Here is a 17,465-nt window from a genome sequence, read left to right as displayed (position 1 = left end):
ACCCAGCCATTAACCTTCGTCTGTGCGAATGCCCAAAGATTGCCCGAACTCTTATACGGGAATCGTCACCTTAGTGTGCCCGAGTAATGAGTGGATGGGCAAATACCTATTACGTACATTACGTATGTTGATTGTGGACAGTTGGGAATGTGGGTCTCACGGGAAGCGTGCAAGGGTTAAGTCCTTCCAGTCGCGCTATTCATCTGTGTCCTCGGTGGCTCAGATGGATAGAGCGTCTGCCATGTAAGCAGGAGATCCCGGGTTCGAGTCCCGGTCGGGGCATATATTTTCAGCTGTCCCCATCGAGGTTGTATCAACAACACCTATCGGCATCTGAGGGTTTCAATTAATTATCAATTCGGAAGGTAATTCGATGAACCTTCTGCCAGGCACTTAAATGTGATTTGAAGAGTATCCATGTCGCACGTGCTCAAAACGATTCATACTACAGAATGCATGCAAACATACTCGCCGTAAATACTGACGAATAACGAGTGCTGCATATCCAAGTTACACAGATCGGCCTTTCCTGCCAATAAGAACAGGGAATTGCTATGTAGGAACAATTCGAGCTAGAGGTAGGGCTCATAAGCACTCCTTGAATTGCAGACTAAACGTAAATGACGAAAATGAATTTTTGGTAAAAATTGGTCAAAACATAATCCTGTGCCCTCCGTATTAAATTAGCCGTTTTGAATATTGAAAATCTGACTTCAGCTTCCTGTTCAGCAACATTAAAAATATATATGTAACACTCAGTTCATGCAAATCGAAGTAATAATATAACTAAAAGTTTTCGCTAAACTTTGAACACTTTTTTTTTCGAGATACGTTTATCTCTCAGAACGGCATGCAGCATAAACTAAAAGTGATTCAACCTCTTAACTTCTACCTCGGACCCCGAAAAGTAAACATTTTTCTTAGGAGCTTATAGCTATAATGTGACATTTGTTAATATTAACTAATTTTTGTGTGGGCATAAGGAGTGAAACAAACCCCCAAAAATCGAAGTCAAAGTTCGAATTAGCACTGTATCTTTAAATTTAAGGTTGTTTCATTGCGGTTCGGTATGCGCTTGCATAAATTTTATGTCATATCGACTGATGTTATCCATTTTTAATTTCAGAGAAATAATGTAGTATCAACTGATGTTATCCATTTTTGATTTCAGGTAACATCTGAGGGGCCACACTGCACGCACTCTGCGTACTTCAGACTCGCAGGCCCTTGATCAAATTATAATTACGGGCGCCATTTTTTTTACTGAAAATCTAAAATAAAGCTCATAGTATGATCACTTGTAATTCCCAAACAGATCCTTCGAATGTATTTTCATTGTCTCAAAAAGATTTCCAAATGTACCATTTTTTGCTCATTTGAATGAGAACCTGGCCTTAATGGCGGAATATAGTGACGAGATTTTTTTCGGAGACGTTGTACGTTCGCGAGAAGTATTTCGTTCCACGCGTGTCGATGGACATTCCACAGATATTACTGTGTGTGTGTGCTACTCAGTCGTGCCATTTGAGTGTACATCTTTGCATAGTTTTCCTTTCACGTTGTAAACAGTGCTCGGCTCAGTAACTAACTGGCCATTGAGTGGTTCCGAAGGTGTCGGATGTGCGGTGCGTTCGGTCTGCTAAGACAACAACAGACTGGCGTGGTGCGATGGCAGAAGCAGACACTGAGGGAGCTAGCTGTAGGGACGCCAGCGAACAATTTATGCCAAGTAAGACGAAGAGAACTATTCTAAAATTATGAGCCGTCTCGAAAGCGTTTATCATTAGTAAATCTTGTAGTTGAGACTGACAATCAATCTACAATAACTGACAGATTTGCCTAGAGAGAGATACTGGAAATCCTCCCCTCCTGAATGAAATTTTGGTTGTGATGACAGGCCGATGGGTAGTGTAGCCCGAGATCTAAGTTAGGTTGTAGGGAGGTAATTTGATTGAGAGTTGTTTATGCCAACGATTATGAATGCCGAGTAAACGTTGTGCGAGCAGATTGCCCTGTAGCGTAGCCTAGTGTTTCCGTCCGCGCCTTATTTAACACATTTTCTCTAGCTGTGTACTAAAGTCGCACAACAGTCACGAAAACTACGTTTCTGGTGGGGGGAGGGGAGAGTCCACTATGTAACTTTCAGTACAATTTTTAGTAAGCGCCGAAACTAGCCGAAATAGAAGCATAATTTTAACTATATTTCCGTTTCTGGGAAAATAGTGGTTCTCCTCTTTCGGCAGCAACTGTAATATGTAGGCGACTTATTAGAGTTTTTTTAACTCTGGATCATGATCTCAATAGACGCAGAGCTTTTTTTTACGTTACTTGATTCGTGGTCTATAGTAAACAATGCAACGGTCAATTCTTTGAAGTGCGACGTGTGTCTGCAATGTTCGTAAGGCCAAGTTTGTATACATTCGGTGTCAGTTTTTTTTTTTTTTTTTTTTTTTTTTTGCCATATACTGTATAATTAAGCCGAGGAGGATAATGTTCAAGGAGCACTGCATTAGCAGTCTATGGAGAAATTGAGAATTTGGATCTGATGAACGGCATGCTCGGACAGTTGGTGCAATTAGGTTGTCCACTGCGTAATTCGGACACAGTGATCATTGCCTCTCCCTAGTAACCAGGGGACTCGGGTGCTAATCCTGGTCTGGCACAAATTTTCAACAGTGTCCATTGAGTAAAGTCAGTGCCCATTGTCAGCTAATTTCATTGTTTCGGTGTCCAATTGTATTTTGTTCGCGATATGCCGTTTAGCTTTTTCATGGATAACAGCTTTGGAAAGTGTACAGGCTGTACAGGTTATACTGATATTCGCTCGTCGTTAGTCCAAAGCTAGTATAGCGATTTTTAAACACAGTTGTAGTGCATATTAAGCCTACACACGTATTTGTGTCCTGTGTTTCTTTACCAAGAACTTCTTCGTAGGTAATTTCCCTATAGTGGTATTTTGTTTAAGTACTTATAGCCTGCAGGCTTGGATGAAATATGAAACACATGTCCGAAGTTTCTGCTGATGCTGCAGATACTGTTTTATCCGTACTACGGGCACAAACTCTTCATCTAATACATGACACAATTTGTCTCGAGAGTAAGCAATTTTTCGTAATATCGGCCTAGCTTCGATATATTTTTCTCTAATTCTTGTTTGGATTTAATCTTAAAACACACTAACTCTTCCACCAATTATTCGATAAATGATTTCATCCCTTTCGTAGCCTACAGTTCCTAAACGGTCGATAATATTAATAATTTCCTTTCTCACTTTTATTTCCTGTAGAATCTCCTGTTTATGGTTATTGCTAACCTGTTTCACGTTCTCACTTGTATTATTTTTATTTTTCTAGTTTTGTGACTGGTAGCCAAGTTTTCTTTGAATTCGGTTTTTAATTCTGAAATAGTAACAGTTAAAGGTCAAGTGAAGATTGCGATCTATTTGAGGAGAGTGTTTCGGAGGTCTTTTATATTAGACGTACACAGGTCATGCAGATCCTTATGTATATAAAATTACTTCAAGTGTAATGTAGCCCATTCTCTTGTCATGATCTCGGCTGTATCGTAGCGCATTGTCTCGGTTAGGTTGGAGATTTTGGTTGAGAGTTGCCGAAGTCAAAAAAAGTGATTACGAAGTCAAGACTGTGCTAACAGAACTATCTGTAGCGCAGTCCAAAATGTTCTTTCGGTCCTTTTAAAATCCCTTTTAATTAAAAATAACGAAAGCTGCAAGATACAAAGACCAAAACTATTACGTAATAGAGAAATCCCAGATTACTGTGGTGTACGTATACTAATTTATTGTCAGTGAATATATATATTTTACTCATTTGCTGGATTCCAGTTTTCCGCTTTTTGCGGCGAAAAACCTTTTACTGCGAAGGACCCATTAGCTTGTCGGTTATATTCGTGAGCCCGCATCTCGTGGTCGTACGGTAGCGTTCTCGCTTCCCACGCCCGGGTTCCCGGGTTCGATTCCCGGCGGGGTCAGGGATTTTCTCTGCCTCGTGATGGCTGGGTGTTGTGTGCTGTCCTTAGGTTAGTTAGGTTTAAGTAGTTCTAAGTTCTAGGGGACTTATGACCACAGCAGTTGAGTCCCATAGTGCTCAGAGCCATTTATGTTGGTGACTTTCTCGAAGGTCAGTTATTTCATGGTAGTCTATCCACCGGCGTCATTGTTAGCATCGAATATAGATATAAGTATTAGGAAGTCTAATATGAAGCCAACGCATGAGTATGTCTAATGATGAATAAGAAAAATAGGATTGCGGGTTAGCTACTACAAGCAGCATAGTGAACGCGTTGTTGTGGCCAAGATAGACAAGAAGCCCAAGCCCACCACAGTAGTACAAGTAGTCCGCAGATGACGAAGAAATTGATGAAATGTGTGATAAGATAAAAGAAATTATTCAGATAGTGGAGGGAGATGAAAATTTAATAGTAATGGGTGACTGGAATTCGATAGTAGAAAAAGGAAGAAAAGGTAGCGTAGTAGGTGAATATGGAATGGGGGTAAGAAATGAGAGGAAGCCGCCTGGTAGGTTTTTGCCCAGAACATAACTTAATCATAGCTAACACTTGGTCCAAGAATCATGAAAGAAGGTTGTAAACGTGAAAGAGACCTGGAGATACTGCAATATTTTAGATGGATTATATAATGGTAAGACAGAGATTTAGGAACCAGGTATTAAATTGTAAGACATTTCCAGGGGAAAATGTGGACTCTGACCACAATCTATTGGTTATGAACTGTAGATTAAAACTGAAGAAACTTGAAAAAGGTGGGAATTTAAGGAGATGGGACCTGGTTGAACTGACAGAATCAGAAGTTGTAGAGTGTTTCAGGAAGAGCATTAGGGAACGATTGACAGGAATGGGGGAAAGTAATACAGTAGAAGAAGTATGGGTAGCTTTGAGGCATGAAATAGTGAAGGCAGCAGAGGATCAACTAGGTAAAAAGACGAGCGCTAGTAGAAATCCTTGGGTAACAGAAGATATATTGAATTTAATTTATGAAAGGAGAAATTACAAAAATTCAGTAAATGAAGCATAAAATGAGATCGACAGGAAGTGCAAATGGCTAAGCATGGATGGCTAGAGGACAAATGTAAGGATGTAGAGGCGCATATCACTAGGGGTAAGATAGATACTGCCTACAGGAAAATTAAAGTGACAGCATAGGTGGGGGTGGTGGGAGCACTCATGGGAAAATTCCTGCAATAGTGGATGTTACAGCTGCACGTTTTTTAGATTGAAGTCAGCTGATAGGTATTCCTGCTTAAGGGAATTCTCTCTAACAAAAGAACCACTTTTGACAAAGCTTAGGCATCCGAGTAATGAGGGAATTAGTATATTTCATCAAAATGTACAAGGATTAGAGATTAAGTTAGTGAACTGCTTATAGATGTTGACTCTGAAATTATTGGTATATCTGAACACTTCTTAAATAAGGAGATAATTCAAAGGCTTCCTTTACCAGGATACAGGTTGGCTGGCAGCTTTTCTAGGAGCTCTTTGCGGTGTGGGGGAGTAGCCATGTATGTGAAAAACGGCATCCCATTAGAGTCAATTGATGTTTCAAAGTACTGCACTGAAAAGGTGTTTGAATGTTGTGTAGGTGTGGTTACATTTAATGGAGCTAAGCTTCTAATTGTTGTTATTTATAGATCCCCAGACGCCGATTTCACAACATATTTGCTAAAGCTAGAGGAGGTTTTTGGTTCACTTTATAGGAAATACAAAAAGTTTGTTATATGTGGTGACTTCAATATTAATTGTGTAAGTGATTCTGCAAGGAAACGGATGCCGGTAGACCTCCTTAATTCATATAATCTTATGCAAACCTTGTTCTTTCCAACGAGAGTGCAAGGGAACAGTAGAACAACCATAGACTACATTTTTGTTCATTCCTCATTACTAGAAGGGCATTCTGTTAGCAAAAAGGTGAATGGCCTTTCAGATCATGATGCACAAATTATAACTCTAAAAGATTTTTGTGCTGCAACACATGTTAAATATAGTTATCAACTGTGTAGGAAAGCTGATCCAGTTGCTGCAGAGACCTTTGTAAACCTTATCAAGCAACAAGAGTGGCAAGATGTTTATAGCGCTGAGACAGTAGACGATAAATATAGTGCTTTTCTCAAGACTTTTCTCGTTCTCTTTGAAAGTTGCTTTCCGTTAGAACGTTCAAAACAGGGTACTAGCACTAACAGGCAGCCTAGGTGGCTGTCTATAGGGATAAGAATATCTTATAGAACAAAGTGGCAATTATATCAAAACGTTAGAAACAGTCAAAATCTAAATGCAGCAGCCCATTACAAACAGTAATGTAAGGTGCTTAAAAATGTTATTAGGAAGGCAAAAAGTAAGTGGTATGCAGATAGAATAGCTAAGTGTCAGGATAAAATTAAAACCATATGGTCAGTCGCAAAGGAAGTGGCTGGTCTGCAGAGACAGGTCGAGGATATAGAATCAGTGCGTAGTGTGAATGTTCGTGTTACTGATAAGTCGCATATGGGTACAGTATTTAATAATCACTTTCTGAATATAGCAGGTGAACTAAACAGAAACCTAGCCCCAACAGGGAATCATACAGCGGTCTTAGAAAAAAGTGTTCCGATACTGTTACCTGAAATGCTCCTCCATGATACTGACAAGAGGGAGATTGACTTAATAAGTAAATCACTAAAGACCAAGAACACTCATGGATATGACGGGGTATCTAGCAGAATACTGAAGTATTGTTCTGTGTATGTTAGCCCAATACTTGGCCATATCTGTAACTTTTCTTTTAGTAGTGGTCGGTTTCCTGACCGATTAAAGTACTCTTTAGTGAAGCCACTTTATAAAAAGGGAGACAGGGATAATGTTGACAACTTTAGAGCTATTTCCATGCCATCGGTGTTTGCTAAAGTTATCGAGAAGGTTGTATATACAAGGTTACTGGAGCATTTAAATTCACATAATTTGCTGTTAAATGTACAGTTTGGTTTAAGAAATGATTTAACAACTGAAAATGCTATATTCTCTTTTCTCTGTGAGGTTTTGGACGGATTAAATAAAAGGTTGCGGACGCTAGGTGTTTTCTTTGATTTAACGAAATCTTTTGACTGTTTTGACCACAAAATATTACTGCAGAAGTTGGACCGTTATGGAGTAAGGGGAGTAGCATAGAATTGGTTTCCCTCTTACTTTAAGAACAGAAAGCAGAAGGTAATTCTCCGCAATATTGAGAGTGGTAGTGATGTTCAGTCGCAATGGGGCTCTGTTAAGTGGGGCATTCCCCAAGGGTCGGTGCTAGGGCCACTGCTGTTTCTTATTTCTATAAATGATATGCCTTCTAGTATTACAGGTGATTCAAAAATATTTCTGTTTGCTGATGACACCAGTTTGGCAGTGAAGGATCTTGTGTGTAATATTGAAACAGTATCAAATAATGTAGTTCATGAAATAAGTTCGTGGCTTGTGGAAAACAATTTGATGCTAAATCACAGTAAGACTCAGTTTTTACAGTTTCTGACTCACAATTCAACAAGGACCAATACTTTTATGAGACAGAATGGGCATAATATAAGCGAGACGGAACAGTTCAAGTTCTTAGGCGTTCGGATAGATAGTAATCTGTTGTGGAAAGCCCATGTCCAGGATCTCGTTCAGAAACTAAATGCTGCTTTATTTACCATTAGAACATTATCTGAAATAAGTGACAGTTCAACACGAAAAATAGTCTACTTTGTATATTTTCATACGCGTATGTCATATGGTATTATTTTTTGGGGTAATTCTTCTGATTCTAAAAGGGTATTTTTGGCTCAAAAACGGGCTGTTCGAGCTATATGTAGTTCCAGAACCTCTTGTCGGCCCCTATTCAATAGTCTGGGATTTCTGACATTGCCCTCACAGCATATATTTTCTTTAATGTCGTTTGTTATTAGCAATATTAGCCGATTCCCAACAGTTAGCAGCTTTCACTCAGTTAATATTAGGCAGAAATCAAATCTGTATGTGGAATGCACTTCCTTGACTGTTGTGCAGAAAGGAGTGCAGTATTCTGCTGCATCTATTTTCAATAAGCTACCACAAGAATTCTAAAATCTTAGCAGGAGCCCAAAATCTTTTAAGTCTAAACTGAAGAGTTTCCTCATGGCTCACTCCTTCTATTCTGTCGAGGAGCTCCTGGAAGAGCTAAAAAATTAAGCTAATTCCAGTGTTACATTGTTGATTTTTTTTATTTATACTTACGGCTTGTCGCCTGATTATGTTTTTATATTTCATTTTATCTGTTTCTACTATCGTGTTATAATTTCATATATTGACTCGTTCCATGACCATGGAGATTTCTCCTTAATTTGGTCCCACGGAACAATAAATAAATAAAAAACCTTTGGAGAAAAGAGATCCACTTGTATGCATATCAAGAGCTCAGATGGAAACCCTGCTATAAGCAAAGAAGGTAAAGCAGAAAGGTGGAAGGAGTATATAGAGGATCTATACAAGGGCAGTGTACTTGAGGACAGTATAATGGAAATGGAAGAGGATGTAGATGAAGATGAAATGAGAGATGATATACTGCGTGAAGAGTTTGACAGAGCACTGAAAGACCTAAGCCGAAACAAGGCCCCGGGAGTAGACAACATTCCATTATAACTACTGACACCCGTGGGAGAGCCAGCCTTGACAAAACTCTACCATCTGATGAGGAAGGTGTATGAGACAGGCGAAATACCGTCAGACTTCAAGAAGGATATAATAATTCCAATCTCATAGAAACCAGGTGTTGACAGATGTGAAAATTACCGAACTATTTGTTTAGTGAGTCACAGGTGCAAAATAATAACGCCAATTCTTTACAGACGAATGGAGAAACTGGTAGAAGCCGACCTTGGGAAACACCAGTTTGGATACCGTAGAAATACTGGAACACATGAGGCAATACTGACCCTACGACTTATCTTAGAAGCTAGATTAGGGAAATCTTTTGACAATGTTGACTGGAATACTCTTTCAAATTCTGAAGGTGGCGGTGGTAAAATAGAGGGAGCGAAAGGCTATTTACAATTTGTACAGAAACGAGATGGCAGTTATAAGAGTTGAGGGACATGAAAGGGAAGCAGTGGTTGGGAAGGTAGTGAGACAGGGTTGTAGTCTATCCCCGATGTTATTCAATCTGTTTATTGAGCAAGCAGTAAAGGAAACAAAAGAAAAATTCGGAGTAGGAATTTAAATCAATGAAGAAGAAATTAAAACCTTGAGTTTCGCCGATGACATAATTCTGTCAGAGACAGCAAAGAACCTGGAAGAGCAGCTGAACGCAATGGAGTGTCCTGAAAGGATGATATGAGCATCAATAAAAGCAAAACTAGGGTAATGGAATGTAATCGAATTAAGTCAGGTGGTGCTGCGGGAATTAGATTGGGAAATGAGACACTTGAAGTAGTAAATGAGTTTTGCTATTTGGGGAGCAAAATAACTGATGATGGTCGAAGTAGAGAGGATATAAATTGTAGGCTGGCAATGGCAAGGAAAGTGTTTCTGAAGAAGAAAAATTTAACATCAAGTATAGCTTTAGGTATCAGGAAGTCTTTTATCCGAGTATTTGTATGGACTGTAGCCATGTATGGAAGTGAATCATGGACGATAAAGAAGAGAATAGAGGCTTTATAAATATGGTGCTACAGAAGAATGCTGATGATCAGATGGATAGATCACATAACTAATGACGAGGTATTGACTAGTATCAGGGAGAAGAGGAGTTTGTGGCACAACTTGACTAGAAGAAGGGGTCGGTTGGTAGGACACGTTATGAGGCATCAATTTAATATTGGAGGGCAATGTGGAGGATAAAAATCGAGGAAGGAGATGAATACACTAAGCAGATTCAGAAGGATGTAGGTTGCAGTAGGCATTGGGAGATGAAGCTTGCACATGATACAGTAGCATGGAGAGCTGCATCAAACCAGTCTCTGGACTGAAGACTACAACAACAAAAATATGAAGGCACCTGTCTCATGTGTAACCTTCAACAGAAATGGGACAGACAAGAGGGTCAGATTAGATTATATGTACTTTCCGTTGCAATTGATCCATAATGAGGAGATACTCAGTGGGAAACTAATATGCTAATTTACCTTCCACAGATCGCAAGTAGACTGATCATGGACATGGAATGAGGAATGAAAATTTAGACATACTTGTGATTGTACTCGCATTACTTGACACCCCCCCCCCCCGCCTCTCTCTCTCTCTCTCTCTCTCTCTCTCTCTCTCTCTCTCTCTCTCTCTCTCACTCACTCACTCACTCACTCACTCACTCACAATCGCCCGCGCCCTAGTTCTACTAAAAAATTTCATTTCATTAATAGTGTCGGAGGAGATGGGTTAATAAATCCTTTAGGCTCCTCTTAAACTGAAATTTGTCAGTAGTAAAGCTTTTTATGGCTGCTGCCAAGTTATTGAAAATTCGTTTTCCTGAATGATGGAGACTTTTTTGCACCAAAGTAATTAACTTCCAAAATTTTGTGGAGATTATAGATGTTTCTAGTAATGACTGCTTGAAATGAGCTGTTGATTTGAAAATATTCATTTGTTTTTAAAGACAGATTTCAAGGGGAGAAGGTATCTTCTATCTCCACCATGTTAAATTGATCTATTTCCACGTCCCTTATCTCAAGCTGTGTTATATTAACGGTAAAACATAAAACATTTCTTACATGCATTTCCACTATTTTCCAACAAGCTGACTATTTTTCATGAATAATATATTAATAGTGAAATTTTGGGAAAAATTTAGAAAGACAGGTTTTATGGGCAAATTTCAAAAATAAAAAGGCAACAGTGTTCTTTATAATAAAGCTTCTCCATGGATTTTAATTCCTACTCCGAATTTTTCTTTTGTTTCCTTTACTGCTTGCTCAATAAACAGATTGAATAACATCGGGGATAGACTACAACCCTGTCTCACTCCCTTCCCCACCACTGCTTCCCTTTCATGCCCCTCGACTCTTTATGCCCTCCAGTAAGACAACTGACCGTTAGAATTCCATGGTTCTAGGATAAATGGTTTGAGAGGAAAGGTATATTTAGTTAGAAAAGTTATGGAAAATTTAAAGTTGTATTGCACTTAGCAACGTACATGCACTCATTTAAATTCATAGTTTCTTTCACTGCATGTGTCATAGATTTCTCTCCTGTTTATTGCAAGCAGCGCACTGTCAAGTAATTTTTTAATTTTTTACATCTCTCGTAAAGTCTTTCGTTCCTTTCAAATAGTACGCATGCTGTACAAAAACATAACATTTGTTTAATGACATTTACTCTTTTATTTCTTGCAAGTCTTCTAGAACTTCTCTCGAACACTTTGTGGGTAGATCTTGGCATTTGTTTTGTTCAGAAACGAGAAACACCCATGATACGTTATTACTGTAGCAAACAACTGACTACGAGACAAGAAAAAATGTATTCAATAGGTGATAGCTCAAAGCAACGGGAAAAAATGTCCCTACGCTTATCATCTCAACGAAGAGCTGTCACAAAGAAACAAGTGGGCATGCCTTACATAGCAAGCTGCCATTTAAACCGACATTTAGGACCTTCAAATAAGGATTTGGACTAAAATGCTTTTATATTCACACTAAGTGTAAATCAAATTGGTACAATCACCAATAAAAAAATTATTTTCATTGTTTTTGAGGTACCTTCTGCCCTTCGGAATAAATATATTGCGAATCAGTAGTTAATATGCCTCGTTCTCCAAACAGGAGACGGATAGAAACTTTCGAAATGTGGTGGTGTAGAAGAATGCTAAAAAAGTTTATATCGAATAGCTGATGGGGAGTTCGAAAACAGATTAGGGAGCAGAGAAATTAATGGCACAACTTGACAGAAAGTAGCGATCGTGGGCAAAGGGCGTATTTCGATTCCACCCGTCAACTTTGACCCATGACGTTTAGCATGACGGTCATTAGTTAGCGTTTCGAAGGATACCAGTCGCCTTATTAAATGTTAACTGTGATTGCCTTCGTTTCTAGAGCAATTTATAATGATCATTAACTATGATTTTTTTCGTAATATATCGTGACGAACGATGGGAGGAACCCGAGAGCACAGCTTAAATTGTCGTTAAAGAAACGAGTAGCGATTGTATTTTTATCTTTCTTATCCGACACATACGGGAACCTGGTGTCGAATGGGGTACAAAGTTGAAAACTTTGATTAAATGTACAAAATTGATAAATAAGAGAGTTACCAATTTTTATGTGAACACCTTATGATGTATTAATCACAAAAAAAGAACATTGCCACAAAATAAAACAACAATATTTTTCACTCAAAAACAGAAATGTATGTCATTTGCCCCATTCTGCCCCGTGCACGCGGCAGAATGGGGTGGTAAGTACAAGTGATAACAAAACCGTATAAAATTATCGGAAATGCAGGAAATATTGGCTTGCTCGGTATTTATTTAGTTTAAAGTGAATATTAATGTCAAACTACAGTTTTCATGTATTGTATCCTTTTCTTAAGGCTGTTTACAAAATTCACACACGAGGAAATACTCATCATCTTCGCTATCTATTCCTGCACGAGAATCGTGTGTCCATTTTTTGCACGTGGAACAAGCGACCCCACCTTCAACTGATTTTGAATAAAATCCACCACAATATAAACATTCACAGTCGGAACTTTTCTCATAATCACTCTCCTTAGTATTGTATTCTGTCCTTTTTTCCATTTATCTTCAGGCCCTTTCTTTTTTTTCCTTAATTTTATTCTCTTTTGAAAATAGTTTTTTCTTAGCACTTTCTTCTTTGGCAAAGTTCTTTTTCTATTTTTCCTTAATAATGGCTTCTAACTCTTTTTTTGTACGGCGAATAAGTTAAAACAACAGTCTTCCCCCTCTTCCGTTTCGCTCTTTTCTTGCTTTCGTTAACTATTGGCAAGGGCATCAGAATTTGTAGTGAAATATGAAATGAGGAGGTGTTGTCAGTTGTTATTCAAGAGCATCAAGGATTAGAACAATTAGCCTCAATAACTTTGTCATTCTTATGCGGCAGTTCATTGTTACAATTCGCTGAAACCTCGCCCGCTTGATTATCTAGCCCGTTGGCGTCGTCTTTTTTAGCTGGTGTGCTAGGTGGAGGCAATTCCAATTATTCAGATATGATAACCTCTTTATCTGACGACCTATTTTGTCCGATGTCAAATGTGTCTGCAGGAAGGAAGTCTGCATCGGTGAATATAGATGGGTCCGTGGGCCGTATTCCATTAGCTTCGAAACATTTAATGGCGGTTTTCATTGTTGCATTTTAGACGAAAGCTGAACCAAAAAGCGTTGAAATTTGAAAGATAGTTACGACTTTCCCTGCATGACTTCGTAGCCATTTTCGAAGCTCATCACTATAACGAAAGCTTAAAGGCTTCATAAAAGAAACATCAAGCGGCTGAAGTCTGTGAGAGCAATATGGTGGTAAAGATAGCAACGAAACGCAACTCTCCCTCGCGTAGTTCATAACGTCAATGTATGTCGTATGTGCTGAGTGGCCATCTAATATAAGGAGAACTGGAAAGTCCTTTTATGCCTTAGAAAATTCCACAAATTTTCGAAACCATACAAAGAATGATTTTGTGGCCATCCATGCGGTGCTGTGGACCTCAGCGCAACCTCCTGCTGCCAGTCCTAACTAAATTTTTTTCTGCTTCTTCTTTCGTGGAAAAATAAGTTAGAGGCACGTAAGCTCCGCTTGCTGACGAACTAATGAGGCAGGCTGCAGTTTCGCCCCTTTCTGCAGATGTTAACGATCCTACTTGACGTTTCCCCTTGCAAGCTGCGATCTTCGATTGGTTTTTAGAATTAACCGAAATGCCTATTCCATCACAATTAGATATTTGAGAAGTCATTAGTATGTGTTTGCCAGTTACATTTGTTAGCAACGAAAAGAAAAACTATCGACAGCTACTTTATTAAAACCCATGACTCTTGCACCAGATGTTGCTTCGGGTTTGCGAACAAACCCGCATTTGCTTCTTCATTGTTTCATGATGTAATAAACATTTCGATTTGTTTTGCTCGACATTTTCGAAAAAGTATGTGGGAAACGTGTAAAAATTGAAAGGCAGAACTGTGCACCTGCCGAAATACGAGTGCGTATACTCATTTGAAACAATTTTCTTAAACCGCTTCTGATACGCTAGAGGTTACCGCACAGTTAACAGCAATTGTAGTTGACCGTTTGCCTGTATCGTATAAAGAACAGCCAGTAAAATATTTTTGTAGGGAGGACACAGCATCTCATCTTGAATGGAGGTTCATCTGTACGTGTAAAAGTAGCCACGTGTGCCACAGGGAAGTGTGTTGGGAGCCTTACCTTTCATGTTGTATATTAACATTACAGATAATATAAGTAAGCTTACATATTTCGAAAATGGTGCAGATATCGACATTGAGGTAACAAAGTTCGTAGGAAGCGATATGCACATACAGAGGATAGGAAACAATAATGTGAACACCTATACTTACATCTACATGGATACTCTGCAAATCACATTTAAGTGCCTGGCAGAGGGTTCATCGAACCACCTTCACAAGTCTCTCTTATTCCAATCTCGTATAGCACCCGGAAAGAATGATCACCTGTATCTTACCGTAAGCTCTGATTTCCCTTATTTTGTCGTGGCGATCGTTCCACCCTACGTAGATCGGCGTGAACAAAATATTTTCGCATTCGGAGGAAAAAGTTGGTGATTGGAATTTCGTGAGAAGTTTCCGTCGCAACGAAAAAAGCTTTTCTTTTAATGATGTCCAGCCCAAATCCTGTATCCTCTCTCCCATATTTCGCGATAATAGAAAACGTGGTGCCTTTCATTGAACTTTTTCGATGTACTCCGTCAGTCCTATCTGGTAAGGATCCCACATCTCCCAGCACTATTCTAAAAGAGGACGGACAAGCGTAGTGTAGGCAGTCTCCTTTGTAGGTCTGTTACGTTTTCTAAGTGTCTTGCCAATAAAACGCAGTCTTTGGTTAGCCTTCTCCACAACATTTTCGATGTGTTCCTTCCAGTTGAACTTGTTCGTGATTGTAATACCTAGGTATTTAGTTGAATTTACGGCTTTTAGATTAGACTGCAACTTCTCTGGTTGTGATTCGTCTATTCTGCTTCATTAGGGATCTTTCGGGGTCAGTGACGACCTGAAATGCGGATTTTGAGGGCGTACATTAACAGGCTTCTGTCTTCATTGATTAGTGGCCGCCTTCGAAACGGTTGTACCACTCCTTTAGCCGTGTATTACCCATTTTTTCGTCCTCAATCACATGATGGTTTCAACTTGAGAATCGCTGAGCTTGAAGCCAAATGTGATGCAATGACGTCATTTTGCTGACATTACTATATCCGACGTGTACCACTTGCAAGTGTTCCGAAGTAGTGGAGAAAATGAGGTATGTGCGCTATGTATGCCTGAAAACATGAGCGCACGCACGCCCTGATACCATTGTTGATTTCATCAATTACTAGAGATGGGATATTTTTTGAGCAGCTCTCGTATATAGGCCGTCGCCAGTGATGTCGAAAGAGCAAGATACCCGTAGCTACGCCAATTGTATAGGTAGTTCGAATGGAGCGGTCTATTGTCCGACGAATCTCCATAACAGCTCCGAACCGAATACCCCAGAGTTCGTCCTTCACGTTAGGAATCAAGCTGAGATCGCGAGGGCATAAGTCCGGGGTGTGGTGAGTGGTGCGGCTCTTTCCAGCCCTACATAGCGAACAAATCATCACGACTTGCACCAAGCGTGCCGAATATTGTCCTGCAAAATGATGGGCGCGTCCTGCAGAAAGTGACGCCGCTTCTTTCTCTCAGTTGTTTTTCTTCTTTGTAACAGTCTGTTTCGTTTTCGAGACTAAACCGCTTAACAGATATTGTTCAAATATGGCATGGAGACAGTTTGAACCCTGAGAATGAACATAGCCCACTTTAGAAAGCAAGAAATGTTTTTTTTTACATCAGTGAACGTAAACTACATTAAAACTTACTTATTTTGATGTGTAACTTAAGAATTGTGTAATATATAAGTACTTCAGTAGTCGCCGCGCGGGATAGTATCTCAAACGAAATTGCTCCCACGTCCGAGGCCTTTCAATATCACGTCTCCCATTCCGCTTGTAGTTCAGAATATTTTGGGGAAGTCTGGGACTTAGCATTCTCACCAGTCTTCACGATATTTTTGAATTTTTTAGTTTCTGTTGAAAATACTTAATTTTTCTCATTTTTCTCTAGTATCTTCATTCATAATATTTCTTGCTCTGCAGCCCTTCGAATTTCTTAAGAACCTCATCACTGCCGTCTGAATTTTTTTTTTGTTTTAACCATGTTTTCGCTTTCATAGCGTAACACAGGAACCGCGACCACTTTATAGAATTTCGGGACAATCTCTTTTTGTACTTTATTGCCCAATGTTCTGATAATGGTGCCACAGACAGCTTAGAATTTGTGTAATTTATTTTCAGTATCAGAGTAACAATCAGATCTTACAGCGTACCCTAAATGAAGGTTTAAGAGACCTGTTATAAAGCAGGATTATCCGAAACTAGTTTTAATCTGACTGAATATTTTCCTCGAAGTGCACTTATTTTCGTTTTATTACTAGAAATTTTAAAGTTGCATTCGTTGCATATTTAATTCAGGTAGTATGCAGATCTTTGGAGGTCATTTCATTCACTTGAATCATGTCATTTACAAACAGAAGCACAATCAGGTATTTCTCATTCGTTATCCCAATTCCTTTGCTCGTATTTCATGCTTTCATTTATGAAGAATGAAGTCAATGTAAATACTAAAAATGCTGACATAATTTACTCATTTAAATGTATACCGAGCGAGCTGGCGCAGTGGTTAGTGCACTGTATTATGATGATGAATGATGATGATGATGATGATGATGATGATGATGAAGATTGGTTTGTTGGGCGCTCAACTGCGCGGTTATCAGCGCCTGTTCAAAGCCCTAATCTTTACACAGTCCAATCTCGTCACCTTCACGAATGATTTCGAAATGATAAGGACAATACACACACCTAGTCCCCGGGCGAAGAAAGTCCTCAACCCGGCCGGGAATCGAACCCGGAATCCCATGTTCCAGAGCAGAAACGCTAGCTACGAGACTCCCATTGGGGAGGACGACGGTTTAAATCCGCGTCCGGCCACCCTGATTTATGTTTTCCGTAATTTTCCTAAATCACTCCAAGTAAATGTCGGGATGATTCCTTTAAAAGGACACGGCGGACTTCTTTTACCCTTCCTTGACGCAGTGCCATTTCCTGCTGCGTCTCTGATGACCTCAACATCGATGGCACATTAAATACAATCCTCCTTCCGTCCCTCATTTAAAGGCATAGGTTTAACTCAATAAGTCGGGCGTTAAAAGTTAGAAACTGCGTACACGCTTAAGACAGCATAATTTCATGGC

General features: G+C 39.4%; 1 non-coding gene across 1 annotated transcript; it reads left to right on the top strand.

Moving 5' to 3' along the window:
• The first annotated feature begins 208 nt into the window (after positions 1 to 208).
• On the top strand, positions 209 to 282 carry Trnat-ugu (transfer RNA threonine (anticodon UGU)). Its single transcript has one exon. It is a non-coding gene; the product is annotated as a tRNA-Thr (tRNA).
• The last annotated feature ends 17,183 nt before the right edge of the window (positions 283 to 17,465 follow it).

The sequence above is a fragment of the Schistocerca cancellata genome, unplaced genomic scaffold, assembly GCF_023864275.1.
Source record: "Schistocerca cancellata isolate TAMUIC-IGC-003103 unplaced genomic scaffold, iqSchCanc2.1 HiC_scaffold_1151, whole genome shotgun sequence".
NCBI lineage: Eukaryota > Metazoa > Arthropoda > Insecta > Orthoptera > Acrididae > Schistocerca > Schistocerca cancellata.
Note: the sequence above shows the minus strand (reverse complement) of the source record. Positions and strands in the feature narration are given on the sequence as shown.